A 12,949-nucleotide genomic window follows, 5' to 3' on the forward strand; every position below is an offset into this window, starting at 1 on the left:
TGCAGATATATATATATATATATATATATATATATATATATATATATATATATATATATATTCTTATCAGAAGCAACACCAAACCGACAACGGTAGTTCAGGTGTAGATGTCGATGTCGCAAGCTGAAGATGAAGAGATAGAGAAAATGTATGTTGATATTGAAAGGTAATTGCAGTATGTGAAGGGAGATGAAAATCTAATAGTCATAGGGGACTGGAATGTAGTTGTAGGGAAAGGAGTAGAAGAAAAAGGTACGGGACAATATAAGCCTGGGACAAGGAATGAGATAGGAGAAAGATTAGTTTAGTTCTGTAATAAACTTCATCTAGTAGTAGCGAATACCCTGTTCAGGAATCGCAAGAGGGTGATGGGTACTTGGAAAAGGCCGTGTGATACGGGAAGATTTCAGTTAGATTAAATCATTGTTAGACAGAGATTCCGAAATCAGATATTGGATTGTAAGGTGTATCCAGGAGCAGATACAGACTCAGATCACAACATGGTAGTGATAAAGAGTAGGCTGAAGTTTAAGACATTAGTCTCAGAAAGAATCAAATACGCAAAGAAGTGGGATATGGAAGTACTAAGGAAACGCGAGATACGCTTGACGCTCTCTGAGGCTATAGATGCAGCAATAAGGAATAGTTCGGCAGGCAGTACAGCTGAAGAGAAATGCACAGCCCTAAAAATGGCGATAACAGAAGTTGGGAAGGAAAACATAGGTACAAAGAAGGTAATGGCGAAGAAACCGTGGGTAATAGAAGAAATACATCAATTGACCGATGAAAGGAGGAAGTACTAACATGTTCCGGGAGACTCAGGAATACAGAAATACAAGTGCCTGAGGAATGAAATAAATAGGTAGTGGAGGGAAACCAAGACAAAATGGCGGCATGAAATATGTGAAGAATTGGAAAAGAAATGATTGATGGTAGGACTTACTCGGCATACAGAAAAGTCAAAACAACCTTTCGTGTCATTAAAAGCAAGGGTGATAACATTACGAGTGCAATGGGAATTCCACTGTTAAATGCAAAGGAGAGAGCGGATAGGAGGAAAGAATACACTGAGAGCTTGTATGAGGGGGAATATATCTCTGATGTGATAGAAGAAGAAACAGGAGTCGATTTCGAAGAGATAGAGGGCCCTATAATAGAATCAGATTTTGCTTTGGAGGACTTAAGATCAAGTAAGGCAGAGTGGATATACCACATTTCATCATAATTTCTAAAATCTTTGGGGGAAGTGGCAACAAAACGACTATTCATGTTGGTGTGTAGAATGTGTGAGTCTGGTGACATACCAACTGACTTTCGGGAAAATATGATTCACACAATTCCGAAGACGGCAAGAGCTCCCGGTGCGAGAGTTATCGCACAATTAGCTTAAGAGCTCATGTATCCAAACTATCGATAAGAATAACATACAAAAGAATGGAGAAGGAAAGTGAGGTAGCGCTAGATGATGATCAGTTTGGCTTTAAGGAAGATAAATGCACGAAAGAGGCAATTCTTACATTACGTTTAGTAATGGAAGCAAGACCAAAGAAATCACGTTCAAAGGATTTGTCGACCTGGAGAAAGCGTTCGACAATGTAAAATGGTGCAAGATGTTCGAAATTATAAGAAGTAGGGATAGGTTTAAGGAGAGACAGGTCACATACAATACGTACAACAGCCAATATGGCATAATGAGTGTGGACGACCAAGAACGAAGTGCTCGTATTAAAAAGGGTGTAAAACAAAGATGTAGCCTGTCGACCCTACTCTTCAAGTTGTACATCGAGGAAGCAATGATGGAAGTAAAAGAAAGGATCAGGAGTGGAATCAAAATTTAGGGTCAAAGGATGTCAATGATATGATTCGCTGATGACATTGGTGTCCTGAGTGAAAGTGAAGAAGAATTACAAGATCTGGTGAATGGAATGAACAGTATAATAAGTAAAGATTTTCAATGGGAGTGAATTGAGGAAAGACGAAGGTAGCGAGAAGTAGCAGAAATGATAACAGCCAGAAACTTAACATTAGCATTGATGACGTAGTTGAAGTTAAGGAACTCTGCTACCTAGGCAGTAAAATAACCAATGACCGGATGAGCAAGGAGGACATCAAAACCAGATTAGCAATGGCAAAAAGGGCATTCCTGGCTGAGAGAAGTCTACTAATATCAAATATCCGCCCTAATTTGAGGAAGAAATTTCTAAGAACGTAATTCTGGAGTTCAGCATTGTATGGTTGTGAAACATGGATTGTGGGAAAGCCGGAACAGAAGAGAATCGAAGCATTTGCGATGCGGTGCTATAGACGAATTTTGAAAATTAGGTGGACTGATAAGGTAAGGAATGAGGAAGTTCTGTGCAGACTCGGAGAGGAAAGGAATATGTGGAAAACACTGATAAGGCGAAGGGACAGGATGATAGGACATCAGATAAGACATGAGGGAATGGTACTATAGGGAGCTGTAGAAGGCAAAAACTGTAGAGGAAGACAGAGACTGGAATACATCCAGCAAGTAATAGAGGACGTAGGTTTCATGTGCTACTCTGAAATGATGAGGTTAGCACAGGAGAAAAACGCATTGTGGGTCGCATAAAACCAGTCAGAAGATTGATGACCAAATATATATATATATATATATATATATATATATATATATATATATATATATATTCAGCAAGTAAATATATAAATATTCAATGTCCACAGTACTTGAAAAGTGTAATACAACTTTCGAACTTTGCTCTTTATTTTATAAATTTTAATAGTAATGGCAATATGCCGTTACACGTATGTAACTATACTTAAATACTGCTATAAGAAATTTGTCTATGTTTCATTTTGCATTGGAAGTCGTTATTTACTGTAAAAAATACACTCTAAAAAAACGAAAACAACAGAACGACGCACCATGAAGGAATTACCATATGGAACGGAAATCAGTAGACGTGATGTACATGTGCAGACAAACAAATCAAACAAATAATTACAATTTCAGAAAAATTTGGTGACTGATTCACTAGAAAGAGCTTATAAATTCAGCAAGTCAATAACGCTTCCATCCACCATGTCTCTTATGCAAGCAGTCATTCGGTTTGTCATCGATTGATAAAGTTGTTGCATGTTCTCCTGATAGACAGCGTGCCAAGTCCTACGCAATTCGAGTGTTCCATCGTCAAAATCCCGAGCTGGTCGTGGCTGCCTCTGAAAAGCAACAAAACGGGACTTACAATATCATCGATACAATGATGTAGCGGATGACTACCAAAGGGGTCCTAGTAATGGAAACAAATTACACCTCAAGGTATGACTTATGGCTGTCAGGGTGTGCAGTGGGCGACACTTGGATTGATATCCCACCACAAACCGTTGTGTTCCCATATATTCATCGCTTGCCATGGTGCCTCAGTTCGGAGCGGGATCTATTTCTGAAAAAGATGCTACTGCCGTCATTGAGATTCCGGACCGAATGTGCTCGCCACCACTGCTGAAGAAATCGTTGGTGTACACAGGTCAATATTAAACGAAGCAATTGGCGCCTTGAGCTCATCCTCCTGCCTGTGAGCCGCCTATTAGTGGTGATTGTGGTCACTGAAGCACCAGTGGCGCTTCGAGTGGATGGAAACGATGAATCAGTGGCTGTAAGTGCCTCTTGGACGACTGCTCAGTCCTCGCGAATTGAGCTGTCGTCCCCCTCTAAGTCGACGACTTACTTGTTAATGGAGTGTTCGGCCGTGTTCCACACATTCCAATCCAACATCGATGAGTAGCTGCATCGCTCCGATTCAGATGTCGAGAAGTTTGCAGATTATTCCAATTGGCTTCTCTGAGCCCAATTAAACGACCTCTCAGAAACGATCTGCGTGTATTGTTCACGCGCCTGTCAGCGATTCCTAGCTACACCTGCCATCCAACTGTACACACGAAATGATATTCGCAAATGCTTTTTTCCCTGGTAACGACATGTCCCCTGTTTCCTAAACTTAGACGCTGCATTGTAAAACTGCAATGCAGCGTCACCCATTCGTCCATCAGCCGCTAAAGTTTACAGTATGACATTTTCGGTTCATACTTGTATGAATTTCAATCTCTCACATATTTTCCGAACTAATTTCTGTTGCCTTGTTTTTTCTGTATTACACTGTAATTTTAATCTCGTGACAGAAATTGTATTTCTGAGATGTCTTGTTTCATCATTACCATTGGTCTTGTTCCACCACAGTTTTTGGTCGTTTCGTTTAGTTTGTTAACATTTCATATTATTAGATCATGCGTGTGTATTATGAAAATTTGCTGTGTAAGAGTTACATTACAACACAAATATCGACGAACCACCTACTTTTCTTAATGAAAACGTTGTTCGATTAATTATTTTGCGCGTGATATGTTGTGCTTTTACATAATGTATTGAGATTATATTTTGGTATTGCTTAGTAGTCTGAAATCGTTGCATGTACCATGTTTTCATAGTTCCAAATACCAAATATGGCAGACTCCTCATTGTATTTGATGTACATAACCTCGAGTAGAGCTGAATCTTTTGCAAATAAAAGTAAGAATTACAAATCAGTATCACTTATTGCATTTTTTCTAGTGTAGAACGTTCTTCCCCATTAATCTGTTTCTTGGTAAGATGCAACATTATTGAAAACATTTAAGGTGACGACAGTTTGTTAAAACGAACTATAACTTGTCCGCTATCTCATGAGACAAAAAATTACTAATACTTGATTTTTACATCATTTCTCTGGAGCTGGGATTGTGAGAACATAAAGAAAGATCTCGATTAATAAAATACAGGAGACACCATACATCAGTTAAAATTCCCTTACCTTTGGTGATTTATTTTATATCGTGGATACATAGACGTACAGATTAATCACTGTCTTTAACTGTGTGTGCACTGTAGGTAATTAGCTACAATCTTTTGTGCTAATTATGCAAATCGCAAATATCAGTTGATAGTTAAGGTACTTACAAAAGATTAACTTTCTGTCTGTACTGATAAACTGGAAGTGAACTTTTCTGGTTTCATCTCTGGATTTGAAAAGAGGGTGACCAAAGGACACACAGAGAGTAAAATAAATCTTCGCCCTTCTTTATTGCATGTGCTACAATTTGAGGCACAAATTAAAACAAGAATAATACAAGTTTATTTTGTGAAACATCAGTGACACAGCACGAGATTGAAATTCAATCACCCATTATTTATTTTAGAGATGGACATGCTATTGTAATATCTGACAAGCATTACAGAACAATTTAAAATGGGAAATAATACGAGATTCCGCTGTGCATTAACCAAGTACATACCTAAAATATTGAGTTAATTTCATTCTACCTTCAGCGGACAGAAATTCAAATTCCCTGTTTGTTTGTGTGTATAACTCCTTAGAATAATATTTTAACCAACAGAGGTTTTCTGCAGTAATGCCTCGTCAGGTCGGTCTTGTACGCTGGAACATTTTGGACTCAAATGAAACATGTACTGCCTCTTTAGCAAATTATTTGTAACTATTTGGCCAAGCAAGTAGCATTGAGGTTCCTGATTTGAGAGTGCACATAATTCTTCAGACAGTAATTTGATGGATATGCGTCTGTGTGTGTGTGTGTGTGTGTGTGTGTGTGTGTGTGTCTGGAAAGAACTTTATAACACATACTTCTATGTGGCTGACATACTTTTGCAAATACTTTAGAAACTATAATGGCATTGTGAGACTTGAAGTGCATCTTAGAAAAGATTTAGGAGTGTTATTTGTATGGACTGCTGCGTCTTAAATAAACTGTTGTACAATGATCGAACTTTCCACAGTTAAAAGAGCTGCCTTATCTATAAGTTCATGGCGCGAACATCGTGTCCGAGTCTGTATATATGCAGCTGACGTATTTTATATGTGGACAAATTTTGCGGTACGCTCCTCTTGTAATTCTTTCGGTAAATACTTTTGAAACCGAAGCAAAACTGTCAGATCTCTGAATACTTCTGAGCACAGCTAAGATCACTGCTCTGAGGTTGCAGAGAGATTTGCTCTCTTCTTTTAGTCGCCACAAAAGTACTGGCCTATGTTTAGCTGTTTTTTTCTAATGGTTCCCGCAGTTCCAAGAAATGAAATCGGGTTTCTCGAAATGTGAGTGACGTCATAAGTGACGATGTCAGAGAAAAAGTGGGTGTAGCATGTCGTGCGTTAGATTAGAAGGGTGTACCTTGTCATTTCTTGGGTAGTACAGGAATCGGGACAAACGTAGAAATACGCACTACTTATTTTTTGTGTCTTGATTTACATGATGTCCACATTCCATTTGAATTTTCCGGTGGTAGAATCGACGGACACCATTGAACCGTCGAGTCATTACAGACAGCGCAGTTTTCCCTTCTCGACCAGGGGCAGCAAGTCACGTGCAGCTGCCGAGTATCTTGGACCAGCCTTGGCAGTATGACATCGAGCAGTCGGCCGCGCTCCAATTAGCATCTGAGCGAGTGGGCAGTTTTTGCCTGCGAATCAAGTGGGAATCCAACATCACAGCTTGGTCAGTAGTTGTCGTTAACTAGCTACTAGCTTCTGGCTAATGGTTTTCAGAAGGAATTTCCTTTTATGGACGCGGTTACTGAGATTATATGTGAGTTGATCAAATCAGTCCTATATTTGTCAACTGTACTTTTAAGGAATTTCCGACTGAATTGGTTGTGTTTTCCTTATATCGATAATGACAACTGCATGTATGGTGTTTTAATTGGGCACTGACACTTGATCATTATTACAGAATTCTTTTGTGAGTAAAACATAACCCACGTGATAAACCTACAATGATAATGTTTTAGTTTGCAACTTTTTATTTTATCTGTAACACCTGTTTAAAGCCTCAACTTGATAGTGTCTTCACATCTCCACAAAGAAGATGAAGAAGTGACACCTGAAGAAAAATTTCATACGGAAATAACTAAAATTAATAGATTCAAAATGACCCACACAGCTATTAATGATAGGAAGTTCATATTAATCCAAGAAACTTAAATAGATATGAAAAATATGATACACATTTCCTTTATAATCTGAAGAAAAAGCTGTGGTGCCCAAAGGTGATAAAAGCGACATCGTAGTAATTACCTATGATAGTGGTTATGACAAAGAGCTGAAAATATCCTCGATGCGAACGATTTCCTGAGTATTGAGAAAGACACCACTGTGGTTATTCAAAAATATGTTAATAAATGCGTAACAGAGTGTTTGGTTTTCTGAAATGGGAAAGAAAGTAACTATAGTAATGAATGACCACAGATATACACACATGAAATCATAAAGAAGAGCTGTCTTCTCTGTTTATAGTCAGTATAATGTGAATCTTAGCAACAGATGATTTACTACAACTTTTATAATTCTTTCAGAGTGGGAAACTGCTACAAGTTTTCAAAATACGTTGAAAACAAAGAATTCCTTGTTTATCTACTCATGTGTTTACCTCTATGAGCCTTTCTACTACGAAACTGAATTGTGATGAACGTATTACATGTCATTGCTCTGAGACAAGAAACTGTAATATATAAGACACTCGGAAATTACTGCTACAATCTTGTAGCACTTTTACTGGTACTTGCTAAATAATATTTTGAACTGGAAACCATGACTGCGAACGTACCGTTTCCGTGTTACAAAATTGGCAGCATGTTGATAATGTGACAATTTTTATAAGTAATATATTAGGCATGAACCTGTGCATCACTGTTTCTACAGTTCCACTCATTAATAAACAAATAAACAAAAAGGAAAGATAATCAACTTCGACGGACACTATTTTTGACAGTATGGCCACTTCCAGTTCGGAAGTGCCGCGTCTTCTTGGAGCACCACGGTGGCGCCTGCTGACGGAGAAGATACCCCTCAAAGCCGTTGCGTAATTCTGGCGAAAAGGGTATGCGATGGAGTTGCACGTTGTGGACAACGATCTTCATGAAGCAGACGAAAAGCTGACCCATCACCTGGAGCTTCGCCACGCAGAAGGACCATGTCGGTATATTCGGCAGTACACAACCGTGCAGCTCTAACACTCACAGAAACTTGTATGAAGCTAGAACCAACTCAGAGATGTAGGGCGGAATTAAAATGACGTCATTTCATCTGACTTAAGCAACCCCACCGTAAATACCGTGTTGCATACATTCTTAGCAGACCTATACAGAGACCGATGCAGCATTCAAGATATTGTCTCCTTGGGTCCTTCTCCAAGTCGTACCACTCTCTAACGGGCATTTCCAAACATCCTGTGCTTCTCATGCAATAAACTATATATTGTGACCTTCGGATTTTGATTTTTGTACGATTTTTACGTTGTTGTTCCTGTGGTCTTCAGTTCAGAGACTGGTCTGATGCAGCACTTCATGCTACTCTATCCTGTGCAAGCTTCTTCATCTCCCAGTACCTACTGCAGCCTACATCCTTCTGAATCTGCTTAGTGTATTCATCTATTGGTCTCCTTCTACAATTTCTGCCCTCCACGCTGCCCTCCAATACTAAATTGGTGATTTATTGATGCCTCAGGATGTGTCCTACCACCGATCACTTTTTCGAGTCAAGTTGTGCCACAAATTTCTCTTCTCCCCTATTCTATTCAATACCTCCTCATTAGTTATGAGATCTACCCATCTAATCTTCAACATTCTTCTGTAGCACCACATTTTGAAAGCTTCTGTTCTCTTCTTGTCTGAACTATTTATTGTCCACGTTTCACTTCCATACATAGCTACACTACATAAAAATACTTTCAGAAACGACTTGCTGACACTTAAAAATGTATACTTGATGCTAACAAATTTCTCTTCTTCAGAAACGATTTCCTTGCCACTGCCAGTCTACATTTTATGTCCTCTCTACTTCGACCATCATCAGTTATTTGGCTCCCTAAATAGTAAAACTCATTTACTACTTTAAGCGTCTCATTTCCTAATCTAATTCCCTTAGCACCACCCGATTTAATTCGACTACATTCCATAATCCTCATTTTACTTTTAATGATGTTCATCATATAGCCGCCTCTCAAGACACTGTCCATTCCTTTCAGCTGCTCTTCCAGGTCCTGTGTTGTCTCTCACAGATTTACAATGTCACTTTTAGGTAATGAGTTGTAATGTGATTTTTTTCTGTATCTGTATTTCATATTTATCTGGCACATGTGTACTTACGAGGCATATGCTATTGTGCACTCTAGTGAGGCAGCCTATGTTACTGTTGTAAGCCTTATCCATGTGCGTTAAATGCAGGTTCTCTTTCGCTATTAATGTGGCACATTACACTGTAACAAGCTCGATTGGTACGTATTCTCTAATATGCATGTATTTCTTATGTTGTTACAGTAAGTATTTGCTTTATGTCCTTTCCATTCATTATTAGGTGTACAAGTAATTGCTTAGCAGTTGAAACTGGACAAAATTGTTCATATGTTTTTCTGTCAAGACAATTTCATTAAAATATTTTCGAAATTAAACTGGGAATGAAAAGAAGTAATTCACACTAGTCAGGTAGGATTGAGGAATGCTCTTCTGCCGTAGCTTCAGATTTTACAAGCATTAAATAAACAGTTGGTGAACTTTTTGAAGAGATGTTCCTTTTTTTAAAATTTATGTCAGTACATTCATAGATGTGGGTCACTGTCAGGGTAAGGAGACATGATTTAGATGATTTTGTTGGCCCACACATTCACAAATCTCTGTGCTGAAGTACTTATATTATGGAAACAATTTCGAAATAGACGCTAACTGATAGTCAATGAGCTGCTCAGAAATATCTTGAAAATTACGAGAACGGCAAATGTAAGAGCGTGTAGCTAACATATTAACTGGATACAGAAAGAGTTTCTGTAATTGAATTAAAGAAATTTAAGAGATTAATGATTGAGAATATTACGTAACAGTTGTCGAACGTGTCATACATTCATCACAACATGTTACACGACCACGTTATCCCGTAATCCTGAAACATCTTATGGTAAATATACAACAGTCGACAACTGGTGCGTACTGTTCTCACTACTGATGATTCATGAGACATCTGTATGATGCATTCACAAAAGATAAGAGAAATAAGAAAGATTTCATGCAGATGTCAAGTAAAAAAATGGAAATGTCGTGTGGCTAGGGCCTCCCGTCGGGTAGACCGTTCGCCTGGTGCAGGTCTTTCGATTTGATGCCACTTCGGCGACCTGCGCGAAGTAATTGCTGCATCGATACCGGGCCAGTTTGGTTCTCAACATGACTGAGAAGTATTGCTGGGTATACCAAAATCTGTCGGTTTTTATTTACAGGGCAACTGTCAAAAGAAATACTGTGGGGAAACTAAGAAATAAATGACACATGGCAAGTGTCCATTTTCTCTCTATAAATAGCGCATAGGTAAGATTTAATTCCTTTTTTGGTGATGGTACTGCGATGAGTCCGTACAATTACAGCTCTCAATACAATATTACTGATTTATAAATAATGTTTACGTATTACAGGAAAATGGTGATTGTAACTGAAAGTATTAGGTTGGTGCATATGTTCGTAGCATTTTTGTTTGACACGTTGGTATTTTGGTTGCTATGATTTCAATTATCGATTGCCATTTTTGTATTTGTAGTTCACTGTTGCTGTTTTACTTTACAAATCGTCATTCTTTAATTTGGAGCTAAGATGTGGAGGTGTGGACGCTAGAAAATGGTGTGCCATGTTGCGAAATCTGAACGTTTACGATGTATTGTTCTTCTTGCGCTTTGTATGGAAACAGTTTAACTGGACAGAGAATGGCAAGAAAACTATTTTCTAGTTTTGTGGAGGATCGTTTTGACGTAAGTGACTCTCCATCTTCTGGAAGACCTTCGAGGTGTGATGAAGATCCTTTAAACAAATTAACCTACAATTACACACGTCAATCTACTCAGAAGTGGTAAATGCGACGAACGGTGACATCTGCTTGCAGTGGAGGAGATTGAAAAATCGGCTTTCCCGGTACTTCATGCTCTAAAACAAAATCACAAAAATCAGCGGGTGACCGAATGTGTATCTCTGGTTGGTCGTTATAAATTGGCTCGTGAACGACACCGACCACTCCTACCCTGTACCGTGACTGGGGACACGAAGTGGTGTCTTTACATTAACACAAGGAATAGAAAGAAACGGTTGATCCCAAACAAAGCAGCTTATCCCCGTAAACAGGCTTGTGCTTATCCACAAGAGATAATGTTATGCATCTGGTGTAACAGCAATTGTGTGGTGCACTACGAATGGCTTAACCGAGGTGTACCATCGCTGCTGCTATTTACTGTCAACAACTGAGACGCCTTTCAGACGCAATCCAAAAACAACAACCACGAAGACTGTGTCAATTGATGTTGTTCCACGATAACGCTCCCCGGCATTCCGCTAGATTGGTAAAAATCATCGTGCAAGAGTTGGGTTAGAAAGTCATTCCGCATTCACTGGTCTCGTGCCCAGAAATTTTTTCCTTTTCCGTTCGCTATCTAACAACTTTCAAGGAAATTCCTATCCGGATAAAAATGCGCTCCGAATATGGCTCGACGAGCTGTTCGCCACAAAAACACGTCACGTCTACAGTTCCAGAATCAAAAAGTTTCCCCAGCGTTGGCAGAATATTGTAAATAGTGAAGGAGAACATATAGGTGATGACTAAATTTTCTGTTATATTCACCAATCCAGTAATACACATGTACCGTAACGACGCGAACGTTAACATACAATTTTTTATCTATTGAATTAGCCAGTGCTCTATGATAGTAATAATTTAAACTTTAACAAACTATGTTGTGCTCCTCTGAATTCCACTTCAGTTGTTAGGTAAGAGCTGTTTTATGGTATCGTTCCCCTAGCTAAGCGATAACAAGCAAGCAATTTTCCCTCAGAAAATACCGCACGTGTTCCTCTGACAGGGACCAGAGGTGGGGCGCTGAGGCATGCAGCACGCAGCGTGGATAGCCACATGAAAGACCGTCCGCATGGCTCGTTAAAGGCACGCAAAATCTGAGTGTCGGCTGGCATCAAATACCCGCAGCGGCTCTGCTGTGGCTGCCTTGAAGGCGATGGGAAGAGGGCTTCTCTGCCACAGATGTAGGATTCTGCTTCCCTAGAAGTTACCTGTCATCAGGGAGACAGCGTCGTTCGCAGTTCTCTTCTTTCTCTTCAATTCCATCTTTAACTTTTAATAAACTTTCCTTCTTGGTAGACATAAAATGGAATAATTTTTTTCTGGTTTCTGTTCAGTATCACAAAAGAGTTCCATCTATAAATAATTTTATATACTACATCCCGTGCAAGTTTACTCTTTTCTGTACGCAATGGATAGTGAAGTCCGCTGCTGAAACCGTGGGATCCCCTTTCCCTAGTAGTTTGCTCTCATCAACGAGACAGGCTCATCTAAAGTAGCATTTTCTACGTGTTTTACGTTGGTGTGCATTGAATCATGCAAACTTTAGTATCAGCCGGTTGACTGAATAACCAGTGCTTTGTGCTTCCAGTTGTCTATTGTCAATTCTAATAAGTGGAGAACGTGTGTTACCCACAGATCTTACAGTGTGTGCTAATGCAGGAGAGACAAAGTTAATTTTGTATTATGTTTTTAATAACGACATGTTTACGTGAGTGGTACGTTGTAATATGTTTCTCTTAAGGCGGAAAAACGGAATACCCATAAGAAACGTAGAGTGCTTTCAAAAAAAGACTTGGAGCTGTAGATATATTTGTGACGATCAGAGACGTAAGAAAGACGTTAATGCGTGTTAATTCTCCTGCTGGTAGCTAATGAACATTTGTTTGATACGTCTTTTAATTTTTCTGAACAAACCGTTTTTTAGGCTAGTCAAACTGAGGACCATGTATACTCGGTTTTTGCTACCACTCTGATATTTATCGCTTACTTAATAAGTGCTCACCAGTTCAGAATTAAGTCAACGTGTTACAGAATTATTAATA

Source organism: Schistocerca piceifrons, chromosome 3 (assembly GCF_021461385.2).
Source record: "Schistocerca piceifrons isolate TAMUIC-IGC-003096 chromosome 3, iqSchPice1.1, whole genome shotgun sequence".
NCBI lineage: Eukaryota > Metazoa > Arthropoda > Insecta > Orthoptera > Acrididae > Schistocerca > Schistocerca piceifrons.